General features: G+C 40.8%; 1 pseudogene; it reads right to left on the bottom strand.

Moving 5' to 3' along the window:
- Positions 1–8833: 8833 nt before the first annotated feature.
- Positions 8834–12137, bottom strand: LOC143319075 (uncharacterized; annotated as a pseudogene).
- Between the last annotated feature and the right edge of the window lie 846 nt (positions 12138–12983).

A 12983-nucleotide genomic window follows, 5' to 3' on the forward strand; every position in this document is an offset into this window, starting at 1 on the left:
CTGTAAAAGTTCTCAAGTTTCCTTAGGAAATACAGTTGTTTATGAGCCACGTTTTTTCAAAAATCAATGATCAGCTCTTTGGTTTTGCTGACATTGAGCTGTGGGTTGTTCTCTGTGCAGGTGTTGTTATTTTCAAAGTGTGAGAAAGACTAAGTGGAGGGCAGTAGAAATGGCGTTCTCTGTGGAACTGTTGGCTCTGACTGCAAATTGGTGAGGGTTCAGGCTGGCTGGGTAGCTGTCCTTGATGTGTTAGAGAACCAGTTTCTCAAAGTACTTCATCAGAATGGGGGTGAGTGCCTTAGGGTGGTAGTTGCTAGAGTAGACATTGCAGACTTTTTGGGTACAGGGACACTGGTGGGTGTTTTGAAGCAGGTGCGAACATTCTCCTGAGACATTTAGTGTTTCTCAGTGCACAGCCAGGGATTTGACCAGCCCAGCAGCTCACATTCCCTCCCAGAAGTATTCTTCTCACATCTGCTGTGGATACTGATAGTGGCCAGTCCTCTGGAGGTAGAGTAAATTTGACAGCTCCTGCTTTTGTAGCTTGCAATGGTCTGGATCATCTGCCCTGTCTTTGGTGTTGTTGGTGTTGAGGTCTCTCTCCAGTCTCTCCTTGGGTGACGTGCTGAGAAATATTTCTAAATTAGAACATTTCTAACAAGGAGTCCTAGCTTCAGAGTGATTTCGGAAAATTTTCACAACTGTGAGCAAGGAAGGAAGGAAGGGACATATACTTTTACCTTAGTGAGGTGGTGTGGTTGACCCTGGTGCTAGACATACTTTTAAAATGTGTGGTGTGATGGGGGGGGGGGGGGGCTTTCATTAATTTCCATGATGTGAACGCAACTCTAATGAGATCAACCTCAAACATTATCTCTGCACAATCTAATCTGTAGCGTTTCATTAACTCACTATCATTCAACGTTTGGAGAATATTTCTCCTACCTCTTTGTCTTTCCTCCACTTCCTCTTCTGCTTAAGAAACTCTTAAGCGTCTTAAAAACCCTCCTCCCTACTGCTGACAGTTTTTCATCTTATGCCTGAATCAGACTACACAATTTTTTTGTCTTTGATGACAGCATGTCAGATCTAACAATCACAGTGCCATAAACTTTAACTTCTTGGTCAGGTTACTGGCAAGACTGCACGTATGACCCCGACCAATCAAAGCCTGTCTTATTTCACATTCATGCAGAAGTTCAGATGTCACTGGGAAGGCAGATGAAGCAACTTTTAGTCAAACTGACAGAAGCATAGTGTGTGATGCCGGCAGTCTTGTGTAGCTAAAAGGAAAAAAAAAAAAAAAAAAAAAAAAAAAAGGAAAGAAAAGAAAGAAAAAAAAGAAAAAAAAGCTTTAATGCACTGTGACTTTACAAGCATTTGCACGAGGCCGATTCGGTCATTATTTATACATCTACTGAGTAGCATCTGGATAACAATTAAGACAGGTACAGCCAGTTTTGCATGTAGTAATTTTATTCCTACTCCTATTGCTATTTATTCTACAAATAGCAGGCTTAGCTGTGTTTGCCACATCAAACAGATACTTCAACATTTGATCAGGAATTAGTAATGATAAGCATATTCCTGCAATTAGGACCGGGGATGATGTTATGACATTTATCTTAGTTGCAGTTTGGGAGTTTTAGGTACTTGTGGATTGCTTGTCATTGCTGTATCCTAAGTGTGTTGTCATTTCAGTATCATTACAATACCATTACATCTTGTGCAATTTCTAATTAATTTGTTATATATTTTTTTTCAACTGTGCAATAACACTGTATTTGTTATCCATATTGGCAACAGTATTCTTAGAAACTGCACATATTGTGCATATACATAGACTTGTGCAATTCAACAGTATTTCTCATGCCATGTGGCATTGGCAGTTTTCTCATAAGAATACTGGCAATTAATATTTTTATGGGGAATGGTATTTTTATGGGCAATTAAACTCTGAAGATTGAAGGCTGAAAAACACATCAGAATACAAAAAAAATATCAAAATAAAATAATTTTCAATGAGTGTGTTTCATTTTAACGTGAAATTTAATTCAGTGTAAATACAGCTTTTTATATGGAAATGTTTCAATTCCAATGTTTTCAACGCCAAATTTCATTTTTGATGCCAAAATGCTCTGGCTTCATAGTCCCCCACAAAACCACAGTATATTTGATGAAAGTTTGTTAAATCTGAAGAGCCTCTTTATAGGAAGAGATAATGGACCATTCCTAACATGAAACATGGGAAATGTCATCTTGATTTTGAAAATGGCACTAGCAAGAACTGTACAACAGGCAGAGTGAGAGTAACAGCAAAATACCAATACAACTGACTGACAACGATATATTAGCATTGTATAAAGTAGAAGTTTTTGTATCAAACACTGACAAGTATTCACCCTCAGTAAGCACAGATACATGCATGTCTAGAGCAAGACATTCATACCTATGCATAGGTACAAACTGTTTAACTTGCCCTCAGACAATTATAAATAACAGAGTTATAAGTTGAAGCCAAGAGTGTGTTAGCAGAAAGCCTTACCAGTTTGTCAAAGTTCCTGTTTTATGATGAAAACATTCTGGAAAGAGTTTGCACCTTAACTGTTTACATTTTAGTTATTTGGCTGACACTGGTGACTGGCCTTGAGTTTGACAGTGGAGCAAGTCAGCACATTTCTTTCTTATGAGGGGGGCATAGCCGCCGAAGAAAAGAGGAAAAAAAAAACAAAACTGAAAATGCAAATACAGGAGATGATTTGGATATTCTGCTATATGTAAAACATCTCAGTAAATAAATAATAATATGGTAAATTTTGTGGTGAATATGCAGTTGAGGCAGATCCAAGCACACACACATCATTAACTCATCCAACCTGTGTGTTGTTGTGTTGAGGCGAGAAAGTGAAGGACAGAGGGATGGAGTAAAGACAGATCTAGGGCAGGCAAGAGGAAAAACGAGAGAAATAAAGGGTAAAACAAAAATGAGGAAGAGAAAAAAAAAACAGGAGTCAGTTAAACAAAGTGGAGACGAAGGAGGAAGTGAGTGAAACACGAGAGAGGGATAGAGCAAGCATGAGAGAAAGGGAAAGCAGTATCCAAGCAATCCAAGCAATATCCAGGAGGCAGACAAGCGGAAACTTCTTCTGAATGGAAAGAGGTGGCACTTCACTCCTCTATACCGCTATCTCACTATTGAAAACAGCTCATTTCCAAGGAGGAAAAGAGACACTGACAACCACACACACACACACACACACACACACACACACACAAACACAAACACACACCATTTGGAGGTGAAGTGCACTCTCCACTCGCAGTCTTGCAAGGAAATCTCTGTTCTTCACAGTCTTTTCACCTTCCAATGCATACCAATTCAAGCTATTTCCATAAATGTCTGTATACCAATGTGTATGTATATGGGAACAGGTTTCGTGACCACAGAAACATCATTTAGAATGATAAAACCATATGTCACACTACTCTGCAACAAAGTAAAACACACACACACACACACACACACACACACAACAACAACAACAACAACAACAACAACAACAACAACAACAGTAATAACAACAAGAACAACAGCAATATTCTCTATCAGAAGGCATAAATGCATATGGATTTAGGCCTCTTATTTTTTTTGGTTGTGCATCCACTGGCTCAGTATTACACTCTTGTACTTTGTCAAGCTGTGCCAAGCTACCATAACTCTACAGAATGGGCTACCCAAAGTCTGAAAGTAAGCTTTGATGGATGCCAAGGTGAACTGGCTCAATATGTGGTCATGTAAGGGACTGGTGAAGAGCATTTCTTCAAGCATTACCATCCAGCAAGGAAGAGCATTTCAGAAGAGCACCCCACTCTTGTCTATAGGGAAATTACTGTAGGATGTGAGTGTATTTGGAGGTCAGAGTTCAATTTAAACTTTGCAAAAAAAATAGCAAAACTTGTGCACCTGTCAAACTTGTGCATTTGGTGTGGAAGCAGGTTAAGACTGAAGAGGAAGAGAGGCAGATGTTGCTGGTGTGATTGCGACACACTGGCTTAATTTGTGGCATTTCTGTATTTGATCAAAGTGAAATTAGCGAATGCCCACAATTATACAAAGTAGGCTTTCAACTCCATTAGATACGGGTATTAGATCCTGTTATTTGGTATTATGGGCTCTCTGCTGTGGTGCTTCAGCACTGCAGGTTACATGAATCACCTTTCAGCCAATGTGGTCAATACATCAAACCTTATTGCGTTTAACTTGAGAGTAAATGTATAATGTCTTTAGATGCCCTGTTTGTTTAGCCATTGAATCTAATGCAGCCATTGCTAACTACCCTGTTCTTCTAGTTGATACTTGTTTAGGATGGAGCCATCTGTTTGAGCATCTGTGACTACTACAGTACAGCCACAATGAGACACTTCATTAATGGAAACAAGCTGATGGCTAAACTCTTGCTGGGCTCTCTTTGCCTCTGACTTTTGAACTTGTCACACAAACCTCTTATTTTCTATAGGGTTCAAACCCCTCTTTTACAGCTCCATCAGGATTCAACTTGATAAAAGGCTATGGAACAATTTCCTAGTGTTATATAGAGCATTTTAGTTAATAGTGCTTTTTGCTTATTGTATCTCCACCTTGTGCATATTCCCTCTAAGTACAAATTGGCTGAATGTGTCAGTAAGTGGTGCGTTGAATTGTCTATTTCAGGTCTGCCCAGGCGGTCTCTGTAGAGTGCTTGTTTTACATCTCATCCAGAGTGCTTTTACAGGTCATTGTTTGCGAATGGAATGAACCCCCTCCTGTGTGCTTGTCATTTGTGCTGTGAAAAGCTCTTATTTGGTGCCCAGCAAGACAAGAAAGACAATCAGTGGCAAGGGAAAGAGAGGGAGCAAAAGAAAGATGAAACAGAGGAAGACAGAAGAGGTAACATCAATAGAGGGGTTGACGATTGGAGAAAGAGCCAAAAAAGAGCAATTGGTAAAGACACTACACTTGTTTTACAACAGCATCATCCCTGAATTAAGGTAGGAAGAGGGGAGCTGTGGCATTCAGATGGAGAGAAGATGAAAGGTAAAAGTAGTTTTAGATGGATACACCACAGGTGATAGAGGAATATGGGTAGAGTGAGTAGAGGACAGAAATGCAAAATCTTTTCCAAATGTATATCACTGGACGTTGTATATTTATTATTGTAAATTTGACTGCGAGTACCCAGTGCCTTAAAAAGTGATGCCAAAGGGTCCTTACCAATCGTCTGTATATGATGAGTTGGGAGTGAGAATGTGTTGGTCCTTAAACATTACTGACAACTGGACTGGTGCACAATAGACCATGGTGCATTGTGGGAAACATTCAAAAGCAGTTCTTGGTCTACTATGAGTTGCCATTTTTCAAATGTGAGGCATTTTTTACCTGGTGGCATGTGAATGCGCTTTTAAGTAATCAAGACTGCAAGTGTGGGTACAAGGCCAGACCTTCAGTGTCCACAGCCTTGCCTGGGAAGGGGTCATTGACCAGGAGTCAGTAGACAGTAGAAAGATCCAGTAGGACATTCACATTTGACACCAAAAACCATTTTGAACAGAGACAAGCAACACAGAACGTCGTCCCATATATGACCACCTGTTATCACATGATCAAAGTACTTTACTTAGGAGACAGGTGAGTTCCATTTGCTGAAGAAGGCCATAGGGTATGGCTGAAAGCTCTGGTATAACTCAGTAACTGAATATTGTAATATCTATCACAAAATGAATGATGTCTCTTCCTAAGGTCAAGTCAACCTGGGGTCCATTCTCTCTCTCTCTCTCTCTCTCTCTCTCTCTATCTATCTATCTATCTATCTATCTATCTCTCTCTCTCACACACACACACACACCACACACACACACACACACACACACACACACAGGAACACACACACCCTAACAGGATGAGTGAAAAACCAAAGAGAAAAAGCAGCAGAATTATGCAGTAAAGAGTTACGCTGTAATTTGAACACAAAGAGAGGCAAACTCAATGACAACAGGCAATGACAGATTTACACTGACAAAGACGAGATATCCAATGTACACACAAACAGACAAATAGTTACTGAGAGAGAAACTCACAAAGACTAGTAGACAGAAAATACTACATATCCACCAGTGCAAACATCAACACACACAACCGCACACAGAAAGAATTCAGTGGTAAGTTGGCCATGTCCAATACCCAAATGCTGTGTGTTGTAGCCGCTGGAGATTCTGACTGATCCTGACAGTGATCCCACATTTTGACTGGGACCAGCCTCTCCCACTGACACAAAGCAGACAAACAGAGCACATCTGATCCCACATAACAAGAGTAATCCCATCACTCTCCTTCTCTCATACACACACACGAACACACAAACAGCAACATGATGAGATTTGACATGATGTGGAGGTCGACTGCATGAGAGTCTTTTAAGTTGATAACCATATTGATGTCTGTGGAAAGAAGCTTCCAAATATTTGAAGTTGATGAAGATGGTTTTGTTTTGTTTTAACAACAATACAAATTGAAACCATTGAATACCAACGCATTAAATAAAATAAAAAAAGAATAATAATAATATTAGAAAAATAAGTATTTAAATGAAAAGGGTTACTGCACTTAAAAGTAATCAATCAATCAAGTAGAGCAAACAAAGTTAGTGCGGCGGTCCCGTAACTCTTGGGAATTAGGCACACTCACAAATGATTAGGAAGAGCCCCTGTTAAACGTGCTCTACAAAGAAAGCCTCTTGGGCTATAAAAGTCTGCCAAGATGAATTTTCCGCTATTTTGAACGTTTTGAAAAACAGTAATATGAAGAGAACTTGCTAGATTTTTAATGTATCAGCACCAAATTGAGTATATAGCATTGCAAGACTGAGATACACATTTCTATTGTCAGAATCAGAATTAGAATCGGCTTCATTGGCCAAGTTTGTGTGCTCATACGAGGAATTTGACTCCAGTTTAAACATTGCACTCAATGTACTTGCATAGAACAAAAAGACATACGGCTCAATGAGGACAAAAAGGACATTTACAAAAATCTGCAGCAATCGATGCTGACCATCAAAATTTGCCCATTAGTGGATAGTCAGTGGATATTTTGGTCTAAGAAGGTTAGTGACACTGTATGACTAGCTAACTGTTCATCAGGGTAACGGCTTGTGGGAAGAAACTGTTTTTGTGTCTGGTTGTTTTGGTGTTCAGTGGTCTGTAGTGCCTACTAGAGGAGAGAAGTTGGAACAGGTTGTGTCCAGGATGTAAGAGGTCTACAGTGATGCTTCCTGTCAGTTTCCTCAGTTAAGTCTTGTATGGAGGGCAGGTTGGCGCCGGTGATTTTCTCAGCTGTCTTTGTAGTCTGTTCTTGTCTTGGCAGACCCAAAACAGGCGATGATGGATGTGCACAGAACAGACTGGATTATTTCTGTGTAGAACTGGATCAGCAACTGTTGGGGTAGGTTGAACTCCCTGAGCTGATGCAGGAAGTACAACCTCTGTTGTGCCTCCTTGATGATTGCGGCTATGTTTGAAATCCACCGAAGATCCTGGGAGACAGTATATCCCAGAAACTTGAAGGTTTCCACAGTTGAAACAATGTTGTTGAGGATGCTGATGAGTGGGTATTGATGTGGGCCTATCAAACCCGCATTAGAATGTATTCAGATCGCCAGCCAGTTGATGGTTCTCAGCTGTGTGGGGGGATGGGATGTAGTTGGTAATGTTCTGCAGTAAGGTGTCCTTCAGCTTTCTGGTGTCGTACCCTTTTGTTACTTTAATCACCTTTGCCAGTGTGTTTCTGGCTTTTTGTACAGGACTCTGTCCCTACTTCTGTAGGCCTCTTCTTAGCCTGGCAAAGCTGCCTGAGTTTAGCTGAGAACCATGGGTTATTGCTGTTGTATGTGCACAAGGTTTTAGCGGCACACAAATCCTTACAAAAACTAGTGTAATATGTCACAGTGTCAGTGAGTTGATCCAGACCAGCTTTGTGTGGTCCACCTTTACACAGTCTTAACTACAGGCTAAGCAAATTGTGATTTCTGCCTGTAGGCTGGAAGAAGATGGACCAAACAGTGATCGGAGAGCCCCAACGCTGCACAGGGGACAGAACAATATGTGTCATTAACTATAGTGTTGCAGTGGTCTACTATATTACTGTCCCTTGTGGGACGCTGTCTGTATTTTGGTAGTTTGTGGCTGAGATTTATTTTGTTGAAGACCTCAGTAACAATGAGTAGGAAGTCTGGATGTTTTTGCTCCATATTAGTAATTTGGTCAGCCAGGTGTTTTAAAGCCTCTCTAACACAGGCCTGAGGTGGGATGTAAACACCGACCAGAATAAATGAGAAGAACTCCGACATGAGTAAAAGGGTTTACAGTTTATGAAAATGGTCTCTATATGAAGGCTACATGATTTCTTCAACACTGTGACATCTGTACAACAACCTTTCTTAAGGTAGAAGCAGATTCCACTTTCCCTGGTTTTCCCTGAACACTGCAAAAAATAACACCCCTCTTGAGTTATTTCGACTTGTTTGTTGCCTTTAACTCAATGTAACATGATTAGTTTTGGGTATCATACTCCTCTTTTTTAAGTTTTCCAATTTTGAACTTAAAACCATTCATTGTCTTGACTGTGTAAGAATTTTAATTGCTCATCCAACTCAATAGTGTAAGTTATTGAGTATAATTGAAAAAAGGGAAAGAAAAGGAAACAATGCAAAAAAAAAAAAAAAAAAAATCTCATGGATGCACAGGGACACATCCTCAGTGAGGTATCCTGGGATCATTGGGTGTTTCGGGTCTCGCAACATCATACACCCTCACCCAGGCGACCCAGCCGGGGTTGTTCAAGTCCCAACTTGCTTCCCAGTAGCAGTCCACAGATCAGCCCTCTTAATCCAAAGCCACCTTGTGGCCTTCTCTGCGGCTTCGCTTGCGGATTGAATGGCCCTTTCTTGGCTGCCCCTATAATGCCCAAACGACTGAGGACTTCGCAAAGAGAACGTCCTGCAAAACCTCTACAGCCGACTTCTATAGGCTCATAGAAGGTTCTCCAGCCTCTCTCCCTGCACTCCTCCACCAGTTCCTAGTACTTAACACGTTTCCTCTCATTGGCTTCTTCAATACGCTCTTCCCAGGGCACCGTAAGTTCCAGGATGATCAGATGTCTTGAAGCCTCAGAGGTAATGATCATGTCTGGGCAGAGACTTGTTGTTGCAATGTGCTGGGGGAACCTCAGCTACTTTCCCAGGTTGACCTGCAACTGCCAGTCAGAGGCCGTGTGGAGGAGGCCTGTTGTTAGTTGGCACGCCCAGGGTTTCTCTCCAGCTTTGATGAAAGGGACTGCCTTCTTTGGAGCATGATGGTGTTTGCTGCTGCTGATGGCTGAGGCTAAGCTCTCAGCAATTGCCTTAAGCACCTGGTCATGGTGCCAATGATAGCGACCATCAGCCAGAGCCTTTGAGCAGCAGCTGAGGAGATGTTCTAAAGAGCCTCTGTTCTAAAGAAGGCAGGAGGGTGTCTCGCTCTTCCCCCAGACATGGAGTTTCGCTGGGCTTGGCAGGGCATCGTAGACAGCTTGTACTAGGGAATGGACCCGATGGAAATCTGCCTGCAAGATGTTTGTCCAGGCGATCCTACACTGCAGTGCACTCTCCCACCTTGTCCACGCTCCCTGCTGCCAGAGTCCCATTGCCCTGCTCTTCCTCCACGCCTGCTGGGACCTCTTCCTGGAGTACATGGTGTCTTTCCTTGCCACGGGCCTGGCTGACCAGAGTCTTTGGGAAGTAGCCCAAGCCTGCTCTGCCTGTCGCCATGGTGCCCACCAGTGCCTTTTGTCTCAAGCGTGACTTTGTCACCTACATTGCTTTCCCAGCCTTCCATTTCCTTCCTGTCCTCACCTCAATGCTGGCTGATGACACCTTGCTGTCCCTGGAGTCCCTGTATTGTAGGGCTTCTCTGGTGCGTGCCACTATGAATTCTTCACATTCTTCACCACTGAAGGGCAACTGGAGGATGTTACTCGTTCCATACTGTGCAGCACTGGTGAGACTGTGTGGAAGGCCCAGCCACTTACTGCATAGACCAGAAGGGGCCACAGGACTCGGAGCAGGATGGAATGCTGGTAGATCCAGGCTTTAAATCTACCAGGCAGATCAGACTTGTCAACCTTGGTGAGCCAAGCTCCAAGTTCTTTGTTGGACTTCTAGATAGTGGCAGAATCTTTCAGGCTGGAGTCAAAGAGCTTCCCCAAACTCTTGACAGGTTGCTCTGTGATGGAAGGGATGACAGTTCCTGAGGTGGAAAATCAGAACTTGTCAATCACTTTCCCCTTCTTCAGCACCATGGACCTTGACTTGGAGGGCTTAAAACTCATCCTTGCCCAGGTGATGAGTCTCTCAAGTCCTTGTAGGATCCACCTGCTCCCTGCAAAATACTGGAAATCTGTCTTGTGGGTGGACACGTCATTTATTGTTGAACCATTCACAGCAAGCTTTGTGAAGCATCTTAGGTGTTACCAACTCACCAAAAAAGACCCTGTGGTACTTGTTGTCATTGATCCTGATCATGCAATGACTACATTCAGACTACATTTGAAGCCAGACCAGTGGAGAACCACTGGTCTAGAACAGTGATTCTCAACTGCTGGGACTGGTTTTCAGTAGGTCGTGTGCCTTTGCCTGGAGAAAAAAAAGTGTTAAGAAATAAAACCTGTACTTTTATCTTGAAAAGGATTTTTTATGCAGTGCCGTCTTTTTCCCTCAATTTGGGTCACGGCTTGTCATTAAGGGGTGATGGTGGGTCCCGAAGCCAGACCTGTTGAGAACCACTGTACTAGAGGATGCCTCTCCACTTGAGGCCTTCAATGTGGGGCTGGTAGTGGAGACAGTTATCATGCATCAGCTGCATGATGTGCCAAGAGGGTGTGCCATGCTAATGGGTCTCAACTACTCTGTGAATTTGGAGTACCCCCCTTCGATGAATGAAATAATTCATGGACTAAGAAACAAACTCCTGAGGTACTGCATGTAGACTGTTTGGACTTATTACTTGAAGCTTACAGGCCTTTTGAAAAGACTCTGGCATTGTTCAATTGTCTGGCACTGTTTGAGTAGACAAAGCATAAACCATGCACTGTGGTCAGAATCTTGCAGCTGCTTTTCTCCCTGACCCAATGCACACATTGGTAAAAAAAAACAAACAAACAAACAAACCAAAAAAAAACCCTCTTCCTTATGTTAATTGTGCTTTGTTATATTCTTTGTTTTGTTATACAGTTGAATCTGCCATGTCAAAGTTGCAGAGGTCTAGTAGTTTTATAGTGGGATTTTCCTTGCCCATTCCGGTCACTTCAGCATTAGTGGCAGACATCAACATCATTATTTTGGTCAGATACTTTGAACTGGAATTGGAATTGTTCTTATGGAGTCAGTTGATAAACATCATCTTAAACAGAAAATTGTTTTCAGTCTGTGAGATTTTACTGTTAAAAATAAATGTAAAAATGTTGCTAATAATTGTCTGTCATTCATTTTACACAGAACTTATAGAACTCATTTTCATTTGAGTCAATGTGAAACTTGAAGACAGCAAGGAAACTTAACATTTGTAATAAATCTTAATTTCTAAAATAAATTGTAATACTACTAAAAATTCATATCTTCAGCTAAAGCATTAAGGTCTTCTAATGAGTGATATGAAATCTTCATTTCTTTTAAATCAGAGAGTCGAGTAAACATTCATTAGTTACTTAACTTTTACAACTTAAAATATTGCATTGAAAGAATTAAATCTTAGCAGATGTATCAACATTTTAACTTGCCAGGCTTCAAAAAAGTGCAGATTGGCAGATCTGCAAAAGTCCATGTGTGTTCTGTTTCAGAGCACCAGTTCATTCATCTTGATGTGAAGATGCGAGCGCTGTACAGAATCTCCACTGTCTCAGCTTGATGAAAAGTGGAGTCTGACCAGTAGATTTAATGATGTTGAACAGTTCCTCCAGACTGTACTGTATCGGAGAGGCACAGCTCAAAACATGACGACTAAACAAAAACAAAGAAAGTACCAGAGAGCTCAGCGCTGAGACGGCCATCCGCGGCACCACCTTCAGACATTATTATGGATTATATTTCTATGGCATACGTACATACATACATAGAAGAGGGTAAAAGGAAAAAAGAAAAAAATAGGAAAGGGAAGGAAAATCATGACAATACTAATGATTCAGCTGCAGTTATCGACAGTACCATACTCATAACGTACTGTATATCAATACCCGTAACAGTAGTAGTAAAATTACTATTTATAATATATGTCATTATTGTTATTTGTTATTTTCTTGTTTATTCTATTATATATGTTATTTCATTATTTAATATTTACTCTTTGTTTCTCTTTGTTTTCTCATTGTCATTGTTATTATTACTGACAATACTTACAGCATCATTAAGGATATCATTATTTATACTCCTACTACTACTACTACTACTACTCAAAAAAATGAAAAAAATGTTATTATTATACAGAAACTAACATACATCCACTACTTCCTCACCACTGTCAACCTCCTACAGTATATTGATTAATTAATTCTTGTTTCTTATTTTTCTTTACGTATGTGAATTATTATACAATATTTGATATAATATTTGTCATGAATGTTACATCCCTCATCTTTTATATTCTTTTTATGTTGTCACCCCTTCACACACAATGTTTTTTGTATTAACTGAATTATTTCTTAGTTGTTTGTATGTTTGTTTATTTTTTGGATATGTTTTTATTAATTTTCTTCCTCTCCCTCTGTAACACTCCTCTGCCATAATATTGTTAAGCTACGTAAGAACTGTCTCATTTGTGCTCCGTCCGTTTGTGTCCCCCAATTTTGCTGCCAGTGGACAGTGTGACACTCCCTCTGACTATTATTATTATTATTATTATTATTATTATTATTATTAGTG

The sequence above is a fragment of the Chaetodon auriga genome, chromosome 4 (genome assembly GCF_051107435.1).
Source record: "Chaetodon auriga isolate fChaAug3 chromosome 4, fChaAug3.hap1, whole genome shotgun sequence".
NCBI classification, from domain to species: Eukaryota; Metazoa; Chordata; class Actinopteri; order Chaetodontiformes; family Chaetodontidae; genus Chaetodon; species Chaetodon auriga.